Source organism: Notothenia rossii (assembly GCF_949606895.1).
Source record: "Notothenia rossii genome assembly, chromosome: 1".
Lineage (NCBI taxonomy): Eukaryota > Metazoa > Chordata > Actinopteri > Perciformes > Nototheniidae > Notothenia > Notothenia rossii.
Window position 1 is genome coordinate 67,600,681 of NC_136912.1, and position 12,603 is coordinate 67,613,283.

The 12,603-nt window shown below is 40.3% G+C and overlaps 1 long non-coding RNA gene across 1 annotated transcript in view; it reads right to left on the bottom strand.

Moving 5' to 3' along the window:
- LOC307043360 overlaps positions 1-12,603 on the bottom strand; it is a 40,942-nt gene that overhangs the window by 4,224 nt on the left and 24,115 nt on the right. Inside the window, exon 2 of the long non-coding RNA XR_013809355.1 lies at positions 9,737-9,822. This is a non-coding gene — a long non-coding RNA (uncharacterized lncRNA). The remainder of the gene's footprint in view (positions 1-9,736; positions 9,823-12,603) is intronic.

The window sequence follows — 12,603 nt, forward strand, 5'->3', positions numbered from 1 at the left end:
CCTTGCCCACTCATAATCAGCCACAGGGGAGAACAAAGTACAAAGTTACTTCTCTTTTCACCTCAACTTCCTCCTCCTCATCATCATTAATGAGCGAACTGAAGTGTTTTAATCTGGCTCGTGATTCGATGTGTCCTGGCACAGAGAGATTACATCCCATTACACCCAGTGTTCTAATTGGTCTCTGTAGGAAGCAGGTGCCAGGTACTTAATGAGGCCTGTTGTGGCTGATGTATGGCTACTGTAACGTCCATCCCGCCGCACCGACATGAGGAGGCCTATGAGACTAATAGCACATGAAATAGATTCCATTGTGGAGAGGAACAGAGACGGATAGTTGAGGAGCAGAGCGGGCAGCTCTGTCAAATTGAAAAAGTGTGTGAAACTGAAAAACAGGAGGTCAAACTATTCTCTTTGCTCTAAAACGCATTGCTGATGCAGAGAGGTCGTTCTCGAGACAGTTGTAGTAATCTTACATCTTCTTTTGCTAAGATAAATAAGTATCAACTACAGCACTTGTTATAAGAAATTAGCTGACTATGTGATTTAGTCAGCTAATTATTTGCACAAAACTTCAGTTCTCATTCGATTACTATAGCGTTTTGATTTCATGTCCTCCACAAAAGCTGATTCAATAAGTGAAAAATAATGTGTTTCTGATCCATTTCAATAGTTAAATAGTCACATGGTTCACCATTCCACACAGTTTTATGACAGTAGTTGTTCTGCAACCCTGCTGACAAACCAACAAAAGGAAACGAAAATATAAACACACACAACAACAAAGGATAAGTGCAGTTTTAGCCTTTTAACCTACCCAGTCGATCTTTAGAAGCTAGAAAGAGTACATTATATTTTAAAAGTATCCAAACAAAAAGACCTATAGCTCAATGTGCTGATACTTTGCAAATGAAAATATCTAGCACCATCAGCTTGAAAATATGCTAAATCTAGCAAAAAAGTGACAAAGTTAGCAAGACTAACAGCCTGTCTCTGCAGGCATCCCTCCATAGCCACTTCCCAAAAATGATCATCATTACATAAAGGTATCTTAATAAATGTGAACAACAAACCCTATTGTTAGAACTCACAACTGTCAAGCTAGCAGTTTGTAAAAGACACTTGGACGGGCAACGAGTGCAGGGGAAGAAGCAGGTCAGCCAATCATTTCAGTTTTGGCCTCACTAACATGAGAAATTAAGGGTTCAAGTAAAAATATATTTTGGAGAAAATATATTGAATTCGTTGTTCGACTGGAGTGGAAATATAGACTTCAATGTATGCTTCATCTAGTGGCCATTAGTGGTATTACATCTTTCAAATGAGGGCACATTTATAAGGGAGAAATGCATGCTTTTCATTTGATATGACGTTTCTTTCAAAGAGCTGTTTGCATCCCCCCTGCAGATTTAACAAAGGACATCGTTAAAGAATTCACCTGGACTCACCTCATCACACACTTAGTACCCCGCAGAGCTCGTGTGTGTGTGTGTGTGTGTGTGTGTGTGTGTGTGTGTGTGTGTGTGTGTGTGTGTGTGTGTGTGTGTGTGTGTGTGTGTGTGTGTGTGTGTGTGTGTGTGTGTGTGTGTGTGTGTGTGTGTGTGTGTGTGTGTGTGTGTGTGTGTGTGTGTGTGTGTGTGTGTGTGTGTGTGTTAGGGGTGAGACCACAGACACACGATCAAGACCTTCCTCCTGACTTTGAACAAAGAGGCTGCTGTTCGACAAAGAAAAGATAGGAAGGGGTTAAGAGCTCCAGATGTGTGTGTGTGTGTGTGTGTGTGTGTGTGTGTGTGTGTGTGTGTGTGTGTGTGTGTGTGTGTGTGTGTGTGTGTGTGTGTGTGTGTGTGTGTGTGTGTGTGTGTGTGTGTGTGTGTGTGTGTGTGTGTGTGTGTGGGCACCCTGGGTCTCCATCAGTGTCTGGCTGATTGATTGGGACGTCAGCCAAGATAAAAGATCCCGTCCTCACAGTGCGGCCACGCAACGCCCCGGGGAGAGAAAGGCACACACACACACGCACACACACGCACTCTGACACACACAACCGCATGCACTTGTATACCTGTACTGAATACAGATCGGGCTCCCGCTGGCCTGGCTGTGTTTACACTCCTGGGGCTTGTGCTGTCTCGGTTCATGACTAAATATTCAGGAAAAATGTTATTTTCATCATACTTTTAAAATAATCTACATTTTAAGAATCTCAATCACCAATGAAACACCATACTACATGTGGTTTGGACCTTCTAGCTGTAATAACTTCCAAATATTTACACATTTATTTAATATAATATAATAATCATGATGAATGTATACTGTATATGAGAACCTGTGGTTTTTGGACACACACACATGAGAAAATAAATGATCAAACTTTCAGAATTTGAAATACCTCACTGATTCCCACTGGGCAATTGGGTTGTGTTATGAAAGCTCCAAACACAAGCTGAAATATCAAGAAGAGACAGGGCAATGGAAAAAAGAAAATAGTATGTAAAATGTACTGTATGCATTATACTTCAATATTTAACACAAACTAATGATACAAATAAGAAAAAACAAAATATGTAAAATAAAGTAAATGATATACTCTCAGGAATAGTACAACATTTGACCATTACCTGAAATGTTCAGTATAAATAAAGTAAAAATGCCAAAGTAAAGCATATTGCAAAGTTGATGATCAGCTGTGTCCAAAGAAATAAGAACATAATGTAAGGGTAAATCACATAATGTCAAAGAGATATATACATTATATTCTTTTGAATAATGTTTAGTGAATACAAATAATAAACTGAGCGCACAAAATTAATATTAATATATGGAAATTGTGTTTTTATAGACGGTAACATTTTTAACTGTTTGACTTCAACTTTCTGACATTGGTTTATGCAGTTCATTTGAAAAAAGTCTAATCCTTTTTTTCCTCTACAGAATGTAATTATAACCCCTGCATGTATTTTTTTTTTGCAAATCATGCAAGAATCGAGATTTTAACTTGTTTTGTTATGGTTCTAATGAAAAAGTTGTTTTATCAGCGCACATCTCAGATACATGCTGAAATCCTTAAAAGTAGGTTCTGAATTGACTGTATGGCCCTTGGTCTTATGTGATTGATTCATGCGAAGTTTGTCTTTAACTTTCAAAACTAACCATATCGTATTTCCCCCTGTGTGTGTGTGTGTGTGTGTGTGTGTGTGTGTGTGTGTGTGTGTGTGTGTGTGTGTGTGTGTGTGTGTGTGTGTGTGTGTGTGTGTGTGTGTGTGTGTGTGTGTGTGTGTGTGTGTGTGTGTGTGTGTGTGTGTGTGTGTGTGTGTGTGTGTGTGTGTGTGTGTGTGTGTGTGTGTGTGTGTGTGTGTGTGTGTGTGTGTGTGCCCATCATTAACTGTTGGATCTACAGCCTCCAGTTTGAGTGTCTGACCTGCAGGGGCTGCTGCTGGAGCGCATTTATCTTTTTTTGTCTCATTTCTCTCCTCATTCATTTTTGTCCCAGTCCTGACATCTTATTCTGCTTTTCAGAGGCCACTCTCTCATTCTCTTTATCTCTCTCTGTGTTTTCAGAGCCTCACCCAGACTCCGACCCTCCACCCCTTCTAGCCTTCATCGATTTGAACGCATGTCTCCTCTCCTTTTTCTCCCCCTCTCCCCCTTTTTCTCTCCTCCTACTCCCTTACCACTCTCATGACTTCTGTTCAACCCTCCATTCATTTTTAATCTCCCTCCCTCCCTCTCTCTCTCCCTCCCTCTTCCCTCATCCCTCTCTGATCATGCAGTGGAGACTGTGTTTGATGTCTCTGACATCTCTATCAGAGAGCAGCGAGGAGGAGCCTGCAGGGAAAAACAGCCTGAATTATATACGCAAGAAATGTTCATATTTAAGAGCCAAGAAGCACAAAGACACCAGACTATAACAGATGCTGACTGTCCATAGTCCAGAGTCCAAGCAAAGACAACAATTAACCTGAAACCTTGAGTTCAAGGTTCATTTCATTTACATCCTGTAATTAACTCACAGTAGAGTTTAACTCTCCTATTTGTTATGGAGACTGAAATACTTTATATACACATAACCTATGTTGTTATATTATTAAAAAGTAATTTTAATGATTTATTGGGAAACTATACAGGACTGTCTCAGAAAATTAGAATATTGTGATAAAGTTCTTTATTTTCTGTAATGCAATTAAAAAAACAAAAATGTCATACATTCTGGATTCATTACAAATCAACTGAAATATTGCAAGCCTTTTATTATTTTAATATTGCTGATTATGGCATACAGCTTAAGAAAACTCAAAAATCCTATCTCTAAATATTAGAATAGTTCCTCAGACCAAGTAAAAAAAAAAGATTTATAACAGCAAAACACAATCAAACATTTGAAAATGTCCATTAATGCACTCAGTACTTGGTTGGGAATCCTTTTGCACGGATTACTGCATCAATGCGGCGTGGCATGGAGGCAATCAGCCTGTGGCATTGCTGAGGTGTTATGGATGCCCAGGATGCTTCAATAGCGGCCTTTAGCTCATTAGCATTGTTGGGTCTGGTGTCTTTCAGCTTCTTCTTCACAATACCCCACATATTCTCTATGGGGTTCAGGTCAGGGGAATTTGCAGGCCAATCGAGGACAGTAATGCCATGGTCAGTACACCAGTTACTGGTGGTTTTGGCACTGTGGGCAGGTGCCAGATCATGCTGGAAAATGAATTCCTCATCTCCATAGAGCTTTTCAGCAGACGGAAGCATGTAGTGCTCTAAAATCTCTTGGTACACAGCTGCATTTACTCTGGGCTTGATGAAACACAGTGGACCAACACCAGCAGCTGACATGGCTCCCCAAACCATCGCTGACTGTGGGAACTTCACACTGGATTTCAAGCAACTTGGATTTTGCTCCTCTCCAGCCTTTCTCCAGACTCTGGCGCCTTGACTTCCAAATGAAATACAAAACTTGCTTTCGTCTGAAAAGAGGACTTTGGACCACTGTGCAACTGTCCAGTGCTTCTTTTCCTTAGCCAAAGTCAGACGCCTCTTCCGTTGTCTTGAGTTCAGAAGTGGCTTGACCATGGGAATACGGCTATTGTAGCCCATTTCCCGGACACGTCTGTGAACAGTGAATTTTGATACCTGGACTCCAGCTTCAGTCCACTGTCTTTGAAGCTCCCCCTAATTCTGGAAGCGACTCTTCTTCACAATGCTGTTAAGGCTGCGGTCATCTCTCTTGGTTGTGCAGCGTTTCCTGCCACATTTCCCCCTTCCAACAGACTTTTTGTGGATGTGCTTTGAAACTGCACTCTGTGAACAGCTTGCTCTTTGAGAAATTTCTTTTTGTGTCTTACCCTCCTGATGGAGGGTGTCAATGACGGTCCTCTGGACAGCAGTCAGATCAGCAGTCTTCCCCATACTTGTGATTTAGTTTACTGAACCAAGCTGAGTGTTTTTCAAGGCTCAGGAAACCCTTGCAGGTGTTTCGAGTTAATTAGACGATTGAACACCCTACTAGTATACTTTTTCATGATATTCTAATATTTAGAGATAGGATATTTGAGTTTTCTTAAGCTGTATGCCATAATCAGCAATATTAAAATAATAAAAGGCTTGCAATATTTCAGTTGATTTGTAATGAATCCAGAATGTATGACATTTGTTTTTTTAATTGCATTACAGAAAATAAAGAACTTTATCACAATATTCTAATTTTCTGAGACAGTCCTGTATTACAACAAATGTCATTATACAAGTAATGTGTAATCCTGTATGCTGATCATCATGTTCTCCATCATCACACCATGACTTTGACATTTGTTAAACCGATACTAACCTGAATTTAACCCCCAAGACTCACTTTGCTGGTAAAGGACTGCTGGTTTGAGTGTCTGACAGTCAGAAACCCCCTCCCCTCGCACCTTTGTGGAGCTGGAATCAGAGGGTTATCCCTACCTTTCCTCAACTAACAACCCAACATCACGTCCACTCAGGGCCGGCCCTTGGCATAGGCAGTATAGGCGAATGCTAAGGGCGCTTCAAACAATGGGGGGCGCCAACAATTTAAAAAAAAGAAAAAAAAAAGTTAGAAATTAAAAAATATATATTATTTTTTTATTTCATAACACAATTTCCCGATTTTGGATCAACAAAGTACATCTTATTATCTCATACTAACAGAACTATGCCCATATTGCGTACAGCGCCCATAAACTATGGCGCACCCGCCTAAAGCCAAGTTGAACTACCCCAGCCCCAGTAAAAAACAGAGGTTTATATGAAATAGTTCTTTTCTTGAAATAATGGTTTTAGTGTGCAATTATAGGTTTTAATTTTGTATTTGTGTTAATTTAAAATAAATCAAACTCCCAAAAAACGTATACAGCTTTTATTAACATTGGAATTTACTGTGTAAGCGGCCGCAGGGGGGAGAGCTTTAGAGAGCTCTCTCCTGAAAGACTGAGAGGCTCTGATAACCTCAACTCAGTGAGGTAAAGGCACACCTTTATATGATCATTATAGTTATAAAAAAATATCTATTCTCTTATAGTATAAAATACTATATGACAGTAAAAAAAAGTAGTTATTAATAAACAAGAATACAGTTTAAAAGGGGAGTGATTTGTAAAATATCCATAAATAAATAGTAAATCTGTTTACAGTTCTGTTTCATATGGGTGTTGAGAGATGTATCCATAGATCTCTTAATGTTGCTCTCAAAGTGCACCAGATTGATGCTTTTAACTTCAATATTAAAAAAGAAAATCTTCGCAGGGGAGCATGCCCCCGGACCCCCAAAGAGGAAGTTGGTTCCACCCCCTACTTAAATCATGTTCAAATGGATAGGATAATAAATACATTTGCACACATCTTATGTCCATATCTTTCTGTTTTGGTGGTCATGCCACAACCGTGCACGTGAATGCTTACGCGAGTCATAGTGAGTGCCTGCATTTTTTGGGGAGGGGGGGAAAGCAAATTGGTCAGGGCCGGCCCTGCGTCCACTTTATTAAACAATGGGTGGTTGAGGTGTAAAGGTAAGGGTTTTCTTCATTTCTCACCATAATCCCCCTGTGGATTTATGAGCAGACGGAACATATTCTTAGAAGGTGTGGTCCATTCTCCCAATTAGTTTGATGCATTGTGTCTCTATTACAGCAGGCTTTTCACATTGCCTGTGGCCATTTGGAGGAATACACACCTCAGCATTAGGAAAAGGACTGACAACACTTGGTACACACTTGGAGAACACTGAAGCATTCCTATAATAACAACTCCTAAATAGCCCTTTGAAGAAGCCTGGGGCAATTTCTTAATGGAGGTATATAGAAGCACACACACCTAGCACGCACCCAGTCATCCAAACACTCAGTCATAAAGCTACACACTGAAGAGGCCTAATGGGCACGACAAGACTTAAAGCAAAGACAAACAGACACAAAATGAAAACAAAGAGACATAAAAACAGACTTAAAATGACCGAGATCAAAACAACTACAAAGAGACACAAAGCAACTACAGAGATACAAAAAACCACTAGAGAAAGACACAAAGTAACTACAAAGACTCTCGGATTTACTACAAAGGGACGCAAAATGACAACAAAGTGAGAAAAAGCAGCTGCAAAGAGATACAAAACAACAACCGTCGGAAACTAAATGACAACAAAGAGACATACATCTACTACAAAGAGACCAGAGGCCTGTACTACGAAGCTGGTTCAACCTAACCTGGATATGTTTGAGTTAGCCGGTTGGCCTAATCCAAAACATACGCGCTCTCGCTAAAATGTACTACGACACGGGTTATCAAGTGGATCGCTCAAGCCAGCCGTGTCCTATCTAGTTAGGTGCGCGTTCACATGAAAGAGGTGGTATTTGGAGCATTCGACCAATCACAAACATGGAGAAGCGTACTGACAGCGCAGCGTCATACTTCCTGAATGAAAAGTCAACTATAATATTAGACATATGAAGAAGTTAAACTTTAAACATCCATGACTTAAACACTTTATCCAGGATAAAAGCCACATAGCTGCACCTGCAAGGTGAATACAGCTGCTAAAAGAAAAAGTGTTTGAATGCGTACATTAACAGGTTTATGATATCACTGCCCCGTCTAAGACACGAGTGGATCTGACTTTAATTACATTTGACTCGAGTGTTTCGTCAACTTAATGTGTTCCTTAAAATAATATACTACGAATCAACCGACCAGCTACACAGCCTAAGTTACCATGGAGATCTAGCCTGCTAAAAAGAGAACCAGCTTCGTAGGACCGGAAACCCCGAGTTTTCCCTGAAGTTAGCCGGCTAAGCAAAAATCCTGCTTCGTAGTATACCTATACATATATATATATATATATGTATATATATATATACATATATATATATACATACATATACATATAGAGATATGAGCTACGAAGATACGAAAATGACACCCAATAGAAGAATCTACTTCAAAGAGACAACTTCAGAAACACTAAAAAGAGACACAAATCGAAAAACAAAAAAGGTTTGAAAGAACCACAAAGAAGAAAAATGAAGGCAAAGACCACATCTATAACATAGAGACATGAGAAGACTACAAAGAGACACGCAACTACCAACAAAAGGCTGATAACTAAACTGTCTGTGGATCTTGCTCCTATGTAGGAGAAAGTGTTCGGGCCTTTTGAATGTCTGTGCCCAGGGTGCCATTGTCTCATGATCCACTCATGAACACACACACTTTTGCAGCCTGCAAACACACAAACACACAAACACACACACACACTGCTGTAGTGGAGACTGTGTGTGTGCCGGCTACGGTGATCAATAATTCAATGTGACTGTGTGGATCCAACCTCTGGCTTCACACACACTGTCATGAAGGGATAGGTTCAGATAGCTCCCAGTAATCACTCCCCACTCCAACACTTGGGTTTTTCTGCTTGTTCCTCCTTCATCCAGTTCAACATCTTCTTTTTCTTTCTCTGTTATGTTTCTCCGTGCTGGCCTTGGTCTAAATCAGTCTCATGAGATAAACGGAGAAGCAAACGCACCGAGAACAGCAGATCAGCACCTTTGTTCTGCAGCTCTGCCTCCTCTCAGATCTGTGTTTCTCCTCGGAGCAGCTGATCCGATCATGACCTCCGCGCTCGCCGCTGTTCTCTAACTGTAATGGTGTTGTGTCCTGAACTCTCACCCCCTGTGCTTCATCATTGTCACTCACTGAGCCAGAAAACAAGTAGATATTCAATTATCAGCAGGGGTTTGGTGGCGTTGTGGGCATTCAAATGTAGATTAACCAATTAAGCCATAGGAGGGCACTGTTTGATTAGATTAAGACGCACACAGATCTTTATAAAAGATGATGCTTTTCAAAAATAATTACAAAATTACAAAAAAAGTGCATTCTCAATCTGCTGTGCATCACTCAAGGTTTAATATTTGTGATAGCTTTACATCCCTAATTAGTCAATTTCTGTAAGTATATTCCACTTTACTGAAATAACCGATTATTGTGGGCTGCAATGACTAAAAGGGTGAGCAGACATGTCTTTTCTGAGTCAATGTAATGACCTCCTAGTGTATGTTGATATAATGCACTGCAAGGCCCTTCATCTCAGGTACAAATAAATCTTCATGCTCCAACACCGTGATATTTCAGACAATAAAGAAGTGGTTCTCCAGTTTGGTGTGAAAGACCGTCCTGACCTCAACACCTTTGGGATGAAGTGGAACATACAGTGAGAAAGAACCATCACCTGACATCACTGCTGGAGCCCAGTAATGCTCTGGTGCCTCAACGAGAGCAAATCCCTGAAGTGAGGTTCAACATCTGGAGGAGAGACTGAAAACAGAGGAGTGGAGGTTGTTAGAGCGCAAATTAATGAGGCTGGAGTCACATGTAAAGGGTCTCTGCACACATCACTGCATTTTTTATGAGAAGGTTAACTTGTCGTCCTTGTACAAAACAGTATAATGGACCAGTAGATAAAGAGGGTTTCATCCCCCCCAATTTAAATTCAAATCCTTATTTATGTTCTTTATTGACTGCTAAAACAATAGAGCGGCTACCTTTCGGCCACACAGACACATTCAATCATAAATAAAGGGTGAATAGACCCCTGATGAACATGTTCTGTTCCTAAACACTGCTTATTAGTTTGTTAGTGCAATGTTTAGTTCTTTTCAAATCAGTTTATTTAAAGTGGAATATATCATGTCGTTTTTAACCTTTTGCAGTTTTGTGTCACATGATCAGCAGGTCAGGGAAGCGCAAAGATGTTAAGGTGGCATTGCCTGTCAAAATGGCATTGCATTAATAAAAAAAACGTTATGGCTTTCACTAAGCCCCATCTCCCATATGTCCTGGGGACGCATGCAAGTAATACACATTTGGATGATATGTGAATTTGATTTAGTGTAACTTTAGCAAATATGGGCTGATCACAGCAAAAAGGGGCAGCTCAGCCAGAGGTAGAATATGTTGTTGCTCAATCATCTTATGGTCCGACATTGGGCATGTGCAACAGATACAGCATAGCATTCAGTTGAATATCTGTATTCTATTACATTTACTTTTTCACAGGAATGTTTCCCAAAACAAAATAACATTTTCATTGGCCATGTTCACACTCACATTCAAACCTGAATTGTTTCACTGCAAACAATGAGAACTCACTGGATTGATTAAAGCAGAATGTATACAAGATAGCCTTCTGTAATCAGCCGTTGTTTCCCCCCTGGTGGACAGTGGGGGAGCTTATGCCAAACAAACCCAGTGATGCCACTGTCTCCACTGATTGGAGCACAACACACATGTGACCTGACACTGGCCCTCTGAGAAAGTAGTCCTCTACCTTACATCCCGTTGTGTGTTGCTTTACAAACAAACACAGTTTTTCTTTTAAATTACTTGGAGATCTTTCAGTTTAACCAAGAGGGAAACAAGCTCAAATGTACAGTCACACATCATTTTCTCAAGGATTGTTTTGGTTACATTTGGAGCCTTTTTTTTCTGTGATTCACTTCTTGCTATAAATGGGAAAATAACCAGTGAGATGTTCACAGAAAGGAAATAAGTATTTACTTATTTCTCTGAGGCATTCATTTGAAATCAGATTTGCTGCTGCATTTTCAGTTTGGCTGGCGGTGAAGTGATTACACAGCTCTGTACATTGGATTTGTCGAGTTGTTTGATTTATTGAATCCTGGTGGATTGTGCTTTGCCTTTCTGTACAACATTACATCCCTTTATCGTCCGAGAAAACTGATTTCTCAAAGTACTTTCAGTCAGGTACTTCTTCCCAAGAGTGTTTTTTTGCAAATGCCCATCTTCCCTGAAATAAAGAGAATAATTAAGGTGGCATGTAGAGATTTGCTGTCACTAAGTGAAGCTCTTTGGTGATGAGTTTTGGTGAAGCCACGCTTCATCTAAAGGAGGCCACGGCTCTCAGGAGGAGCCCATGGAAAAACCTCCCCAGCGAAAAGCAACTTTAAAATGCTCTATTAGCTGCTGTCTATATGCAGATCAGATTCACTGGGTGGCCTCATTTCATACGGTAGATCATGAATTGATCATGTGTGGAAGGATTGCGCACGCTGTTTAGAATTACATTCAATATAGAAGAGCTTCATCACAGACCCAGCTGCACAGGCATGATTTAGGATGTGATGTATACAGTTATTACATTGTTCTGGTGGATAGGAAGTTGTGATTCAAAGTTTCATTCACCAGTGATTGCCCAGTTTTAACTGAGGCTACTGCACTATAGCTAGGGGATTTTAAAGTGTTTTAATTGTGTTAAAGAGGACATACTATGTTCATTTTCTGCTTCATATTTGTATTTTGTGTCGCTACTGTGAAATGTTTACATGTTTTATTTGCTCTGATTGGTTAGAGATGTCCCGCCCCTTCACCTATGTAAAATGTGTAGGAGTGCTAGCCAATAGAAGCATGAGTGTTACTGTTACATAGTGATGTCATTTTGTCACATAAGTAAACAAAAGAGTCCAATGGAGGCGTATCAGGCAACCATATCAGGTTGTTGGTGATGTGGGAGAGGAACTTTGGGATTTTAACCCCAAAACAGCAGAATACAACCCTTCTAATCAAATGTTTTTTTGCCTCTTTTTTGGTATGCTTGTGGCAAAAACGATGCATCATATTGAGAATAATAATGCTGCCTGGTGCAACATAAATGATATTTTTGAGGATCAGTTGAGTTGCTCTTTTTGAACAACGGCAGAAACAGCCCAGGAGCGTTGGCCCAGATTCACTCTCACATCACATGCTTTGGGAGCTCTCCGGTGTATATCTGTATTAATATACCTGTACACTATGTGTGCAGATTGACTTAGGAGGCTCTCTGCTGGGCTGCATTTAATTACTATGAAGATACATTTTCTGGGATGTCAGAAATATGTGTTTGGATGTCAGTGTGAGAAGTTTTCCCACTCTTGCCATAAGCAGATTATACAGAATATTTGATTTGCTTCTCCAACTGGCACTCGTGGGGATTTGGTAATACTGTCAAAAAAGATGTGAGGAGAAGTTGAGAGGAGCGATGGAGAGAGATAGCAGGAGAGAGGCGGCCTTTGATCAACTCGAGATCTCACTGGCTCTCTG